Below are 6,829 nucleotides of genomic sequence, written 5' to 3' on the forward strand. Positions count from 1 at the left end.
ATTCCTATGGTCTTCCTCTCTGCCATTCCCTGGCAACTCTTGCCCTTACCTCAACCTGTACTCTTAAAAAGAACGTCGCTTTTGCCGTTTGCTCATATGGCCGAATTTGGACGTAATTTGAAAATGAAAAAAAAAATGAAAATAAATTTGGGATTTTTTTTTTCAACAACAGTAAGTTAAGGGTCCGCTGATAGGTTAGGTGGGCAAAAAAATTCATAAAATTTCAAAACGTCTGCCACCTTTGTATGGAAGGGGTTACCTACCTTGAGGTGCTTCCGGGGCTTAGTGTCCCCGCGGCCCTATACACCCCTATGTCTATATATAGACACCCCGCGGGGTGTCCTATAAGAACATAATAATTTATGGCCTATACAGTGTACAAACATGTATACAGTGCTATGTTATTAGGTGTCGAGGAACGATAACTTTAAAATTGGCGCCAGCTGGTGCACGTGTTGCGCCTCAGTTTGCGCATGCGCGACGTGACGTACGTCTGGTGAGAGGAAGTCTTGGGAATATATGTAAATATTGCCCAAACATCGGAATGAACCTATTCAACGACCAAGTAGTGATTGAAAATTATGTTATTTTGTTATAATCATAACTGGTAACGCATATAGGAACTATGAACTAATTAATAGAGGAATTTAAGTAAATAGTGAAAAAGAAGACAAAAGTATTGGAACGTCGATGGGGAGGGAGAGTTTGGGTGTGAGAGAAAAGAGAAGAACAGGGGACATATTCACATAGATATAAACCACTTCTCACTGTATATACATTCAAGAGTTACATTATTCCTTAATCAAGACTAAAGTATTCTTGCTGGTTAGTTAGTAAACTGTTGTTGTTGGCGTAATGACCGTCCAGAGGTTGATTGGTCATCAGGGAACCAGGAGAGGAACGAATGTAGGCGCCTTGGGCGGACTTATGTATCTTCTTGAGGTTATCTTGAGATCTTTCGGGGCTTAGCGTCCCCGCGGCCCGGTCCTCGACCAGGCCAACCTTTTTGTTACACACCCTCAGGAAGAAGCCCGTAGCAGCTGTCTAACTCCCAGGTACCAATTTATTGCTAGGTAACAGGGGCATTAGGGTGAAAGAAACATTTTGCCCACTTGTCTCCGCCTTCACCGGGATCGAACCCGGAACCACAGGATTACGAATCCGAAGCGCTGTCCAGTCAATAGTCAGGCGCCCTCATGACATCACTGAGCTGAGATTTTAAGAAAATACTGTGGTGATAATGTCCAGGAGGCCTGGTCGGGGACCGGGCCGCGGCGACGTTGAGCCCCGAAATCATCGCAAGGTAAGGTATGAGTGTGTGTGTGTGTGTGTGTGTGTGTGTGTGTGTGTGTGTGTGTGTGTGTGTGTGTGTGTGTGTGTGTGTGTGTGTGCGCGCGCGCGCGCGCGCGCGTGCGTGCGTGCGTACTCACCTATTTGTGCTTGCGGGGGTTGAGCTTTGGCTCTTTGGTCCCGCCTCTCAACTGTCAATCAATTGGTGTACAGGGTTCCTGAGCCTATTGAGCTCTATCATATCTACATTTGAAGCTGTGTATGGAGTCAGCCTCCACCACATCACTGCCTAATGCATTCCATCTGTTAACTACTCTGATACTGAAAAGTTCTTTCTAACGTCCCTGTGGCTTATGTGGGTACTCAGTTTCCACCTGTGTCCCCTTGTTCACCTACCACCAGTGTTCAATAGTTTATCCTTGTTTATCCGGTCGATTCCCTTGAGGAGATTGTAGGTTGTGATCATGTCTCCCCTTACTCTTCTGTCTTCTAGTGTCGTAAGGGTGCATTTCCCGCACCCTTTCCTCGTAACTCATGCCTCTTAGTTCTGGGACTAGTCTAGTAGCATACCTCTGAACATTTTCCAGCTTCGTCTTGTGCTTGACAAGGTACGGGCTCCATGCTGGGCCGCATACTCCAGGGTTGGTCTTACATATGTGGTATACAAGGTTCTGAATGATTCCTTACACAGGTTCCTGAAGGCAGTTCTGATGTTAGCCAGCCTCGCATATGCCGCAGATGTTATTCTTTTTATGTGGGTTTCAGGGATTGAGTTTTGGCTCTTTAGTCCCGCCTCTCGACCGTCAATCAACTGATGTACAGATTCCAGAACCTACTGGGCTCTTTCACTTCTACGTTGGAAACTGTGTATGGAGTCAACCTCCACCACATCACTACTTAATGCATTCCATTTGTCTACTACTCTGACACGGAAAAAATCTAACGTCTTTATGACGTAGGATGACTCAATTTCCACCTGTGTCCCTAAGTGCGTGTGCCCCTTGTGTTAAATAGTCTGTCTTTATCTTCCCTGTCAATTCCTCTGAGAATCTTGTACGTGGTGATCATGTCCCCCCTAACTCTTCTGTCTCCCAATGACGTGAGGTTTAATTCCCGTAGTCTCTCCTCGTAGCTCATACCCCTCAGTTCGGTACTAGTCTAGTGACAAACCTTTGAACCTTTTCTAGTTTAGTTGGAGCGAAAGAGCCGAAGATCAACCCCCGCAAGAACAACTAGGAGATTACAGTGAACTACTAAATTATCAAAACATTTGCACATAAATATGGGAGGTGAATTAATTGATCATCACTGACCACTGTGACTGAGAGGTGGAGACATCCCCGCGGGACTAGACGAAGCAGGGATCAGACTTCAAGTTCAAGTATGTTTATTGAGACAAGAAAAAAATACATCTCAAAGGGATAGAGCAGCTTATGCTATTTCTACCATTGTATCATAGTGAAATCTTACAGCATTAGTTGCGACATAAAAATAACAAGTTGTAGTGTTATTTTAAAAATAACAATCCACAAGGGCCGCGATGAGGATTCGAACTTACGCCGAGGATGATCCCAGATACGCCTTAGTCGACTATGCCACGACATAGTAAAAGAATTGCAACTGGGAGTGCTGCTGCCCTGACACGGATCCTGCAGCCTCTCCGAGACACAAGCCACAAACAACAGCGTGATTGTGAAATCACGCTGTTGTGATTTCTGTGTGTAGTGAAGTGAGGGCGAAGAGGTAGAACAGCTTGTTGACAAGAGCCCGGGTGCATGGGGGGAATTGTATAAAACCCTGGTTTGTGTCTCGAAGAGGCTGCAGGATCATGTCGTGGTATTGTCGACTAAGGCGCGTCTGGGATCATCCTGGCCATAGGTTCGAACCCTCATCGCGGCCCTTGTGGATTTGTTCATTTGATGCATCACGCTATTGTGATTTCTGTGTGTGACCATATTCACTGTTCTTAAGACACTCGTACCTTACCTTGCGGTGATTTCGCATTATATATTTAAAAATCTCACCTGGCTCATTTGGGTAGGCACTCTATGGTAACGCCTTTATGAGAGGACCCAGCTACAGTGACCCCTAACCTACTCCTCTAACCCCAACCACATCCAACCCTAAAATCACTCTCGAAGAACTCTACTCCCCCTTTGCACAAGCTCGTCCACTACACTGTAACACCCACATCCCCACTCGCACCCACATCTTTCCTTCTCCTCCCTCTCCCCAACCCCCCCCCCCCTCCTCTCTCTCTCTCTCTCTCTCTCTCTCTCTCTCTCTCTCTCTCTCTCTCTCTCTCTCTCTCTCTCTCTCTCTCACACACACACACACACACACACACACACACACACACACACACACACACACACACACACACACACACACACGCACATATTAGTCTTGGATATAAATTAAAAGACGAAAACAAATCTAGAGAGACAATATATGGCTGATCTGAGTACTAGTTGTTTTTTTCCACACCTATATGTGACTACTTTATGCCCGCCACCCTCACACTATACCCCTCCAAGACACACACCCTCACACTATACCCCTCCAAGACACACACCCTCACACTATACCCCTCCAAGACACACACCCTCACACTATACCCCTCCAAGACACACACCCTCACACTATACCCCTCCAAGACACACACCCTCACGTACAACCAACCAACGACCACACCAAGTCCTTCCCCCTCACCCTCCAACACTGACCCTCCTCCCCACACTCTGCTTGCCCTCATCCTCTCCTCTCCCCCCCCCCCCCCCTCTCTCTCTCTCTCTCTCTCTCTCTCCACCCCTCCCTTCTCCCTGCATCCACCCATCTCCTTTCCTCTGTCCCCTCTCGTCTCTCATTTCCCGCCACCTTCCCCCTATATCCTCCTCTCCCTCTGCCTCCCCCCCCCATACCGCAGTCTAACACTAACTCTACGTAAAAAGGGGAAAGGGGATCAAGACAGAACAAAAGAACACAGGTGGAGGAAAGGGACAGAACGAGTCATACATAGAGATGATCGCTCAGGCACGAAGGGAAATCAATGGGGAATTGAAGGTAATGAGGGAACCATAATTAAACTACAGATGGAACTAAGTGCAGTGCAGGAGGAGATAAAAACCTAATAACATGCACTGCTCAGACTCAGGCCCAGGCAACCCCCCCCCCCCCCAGGTAGCAAGACATATAGCAATGGCAGGGACCTCTATAAAAGGTGCCAAGTTTGCTGAAATGCTGAGGAAAAACCCAGAAGCCATGTCCATAGTCAAGGAAGTGGCAATGAAATAAATAACTTCACGGAAGGCAGCAAGATGCACGAGTTAGCTAATGGAAGAGAAAAGAGCTATAATTGTTGTAAGAATAAAGGAAGAAAAGGGTTGAAGGTAGGATCAGTAGAGGACTAAGGACAAAGCTGCTGTGTCTGGGATACTGAAGGGGATACAAATGGAAGGGGCTGAGCAATACATAAAAAAGGTTTTACAGCTTGGTCAGTACAACATCGACAAAAACCGATTGATAAAGGTAGTATTCAGGAATGAGGCCATCAAAGAGGACATCTTGAGGTTATCTTGAGATGATTTCAGGGCTTTTTAGTGTCCCCGCGGCCCGGTCCTCGATCAGGCCTCTACCCCCAGGAAGCAGCCCGTGACAGTTGACTAACACCCAGCTACCTATTTTACTGCTAGGTAACAGGGGCATAGGGTGAAAGAAACTCTGCCCATTGTTTCTCGCCGGCGCCTGGGATCGAACCCAGGGCCACAGGATCACAAGCCCAGCGTGCTGTCCGCTCGGCCGGCCGGCTCCCTATTCTATTAAAATATTCTAAGACATTCTAGTAAAGAAGAGCAAACTGCAATATGTGTGGGAATACAGAGATGTATACCATCAGAGGGACATGACCAGGGACGAGATAATGCAGGCAGCAGGTGCAAGGGAGAGGGGAAGGGAGCTAGTAATCCTTAATCTCCAACTTGACAATCCCAGAGGGAAGTGGGGGAACCCTAAATCAGCAATTCAGGAACCCTCAGAGGGGACTGCAACACCCCCACCTGCTACCCCATAGGAGCACCCCCATCCCCAAGCCCAAACCCTCCCTTCCCACTTACACAATTACCACCATACCACCTAAATCCTCGCTCCAACCTCACCACGAGCACCCCCCTGCCTCCCCATCCTCTGGTCTTCCTCCTGCCCCAAGCAGGCCCAGGCAAGATCTAAGCCCTCCATCCCCCACCCCACCTCCTTCCAAATCCCTGGAGTGGGAACTACCTTACAGGAGGATGAGCCTCCCCAATTAGCGGTGCCCGTGGAACGGCTTCCTGCACCAGTGGGCAGTGTGTATGTGATAATGGATATAGGAAAGTTAGCTTCAAGGTAATGAATGTACTCAAACTTCAATGGGATTATTAATAAAGCAAGTGAACTGGCCAAAAGGGCGCAGAAAGAAAACTTAGATGTAATAGGACTCACTGAAACGAAATTGTCAGGCATCATAACAAATGCAGTGTTTCTACAGGACTACTTTATAGTAAGGAAAGAGAGGGAAATGAGAGGAGGAGAAGGAGGCCCTACTGATAAGGAAGGACTGAAGTTTTGAAGAGATGGCAATTCTGGGCATTCAAGGATTCAGAGACCACATAACATGAACTATGACAATGTGTGAACCCAAGATAATAGCAGCAGTCATTTACAAGCCTCCATTAAATGACAGAAAACACAGACAAGAACTCGATAGAAACAACATGGCAACCATTAATATAATAGAGAGAGCAGCTTCAGTTGCCTGCAGGAATGTATCTAGACTTTTTAATCACGGGCGACTTCAACCTCGGACTAGGAGAATGGGGAACCACATGGAGATGCAAATACATGGAGAGCTAAACAACTCTTGAACGTGGCAACAAGAAACTTTCTGACCCAACATGTTAAGGGAACTACAAGAATGAGAAGCAATAGCAAAGCAGCTAGACTTGACTTGATGAATGAACCTTGAATGAGTCAGAAATAAGGGAAGTCAAAGTTGAAGCACCCATGGGAATGAGTTACCACAGCGTATTGACATTTGAATATTTGGTGGAGGTAGGGATAACGTATCCAAGGAAGGGATCTGAAAGGAAAAGATTTAATTACCAAAGAAGAAAATATGACGAGATGAGGAACTTCCTAATGTGAATACCATGGGAAACAGAACTCAAGAGACAAGACTGTACAGGACATGATAGACTACATCACCCACAAGTGCCAGGAAGCTGCAGATAGGTTTATTCCGGTCCAAAAGGAGAAAAATGAAAAGCCACAGAAGAATCCACGGTTTAATCCGGAATGTAAGGTAGCGAAGCAACTGAGTAAAAGAACATGGAGAATCTACAGGAATAACAGAACACCATAGAGCAAAGAGAGACCAAAGGACCTGAAATGAGTACCACAGAGTAATGACAAAAGCTGTTGAGCCGGACACAATCTTACCATGAGTGTGAAGAAGTGTGGAGAGTGTGAAGAAGTACAAACTGTGCCACTCTCTGTAGCGTGAAAT

The sequence above is a fragment of the Procambarus clarkii genome, chromosome 88 (genome assembly GCF_040958095.1).
Source record: "Procambarus clarkii isolate CNS0578487 chromosome 88, FALCON_Pclarkii_2.0, whole genome shotgun sequence".
NCBI classification, from domain to species: Eukaryota; Metazoa; Arthropoda; class Malacostraca; order Decapoda; family Cambaridae; genus Procambarus; species Procambarus clarkii.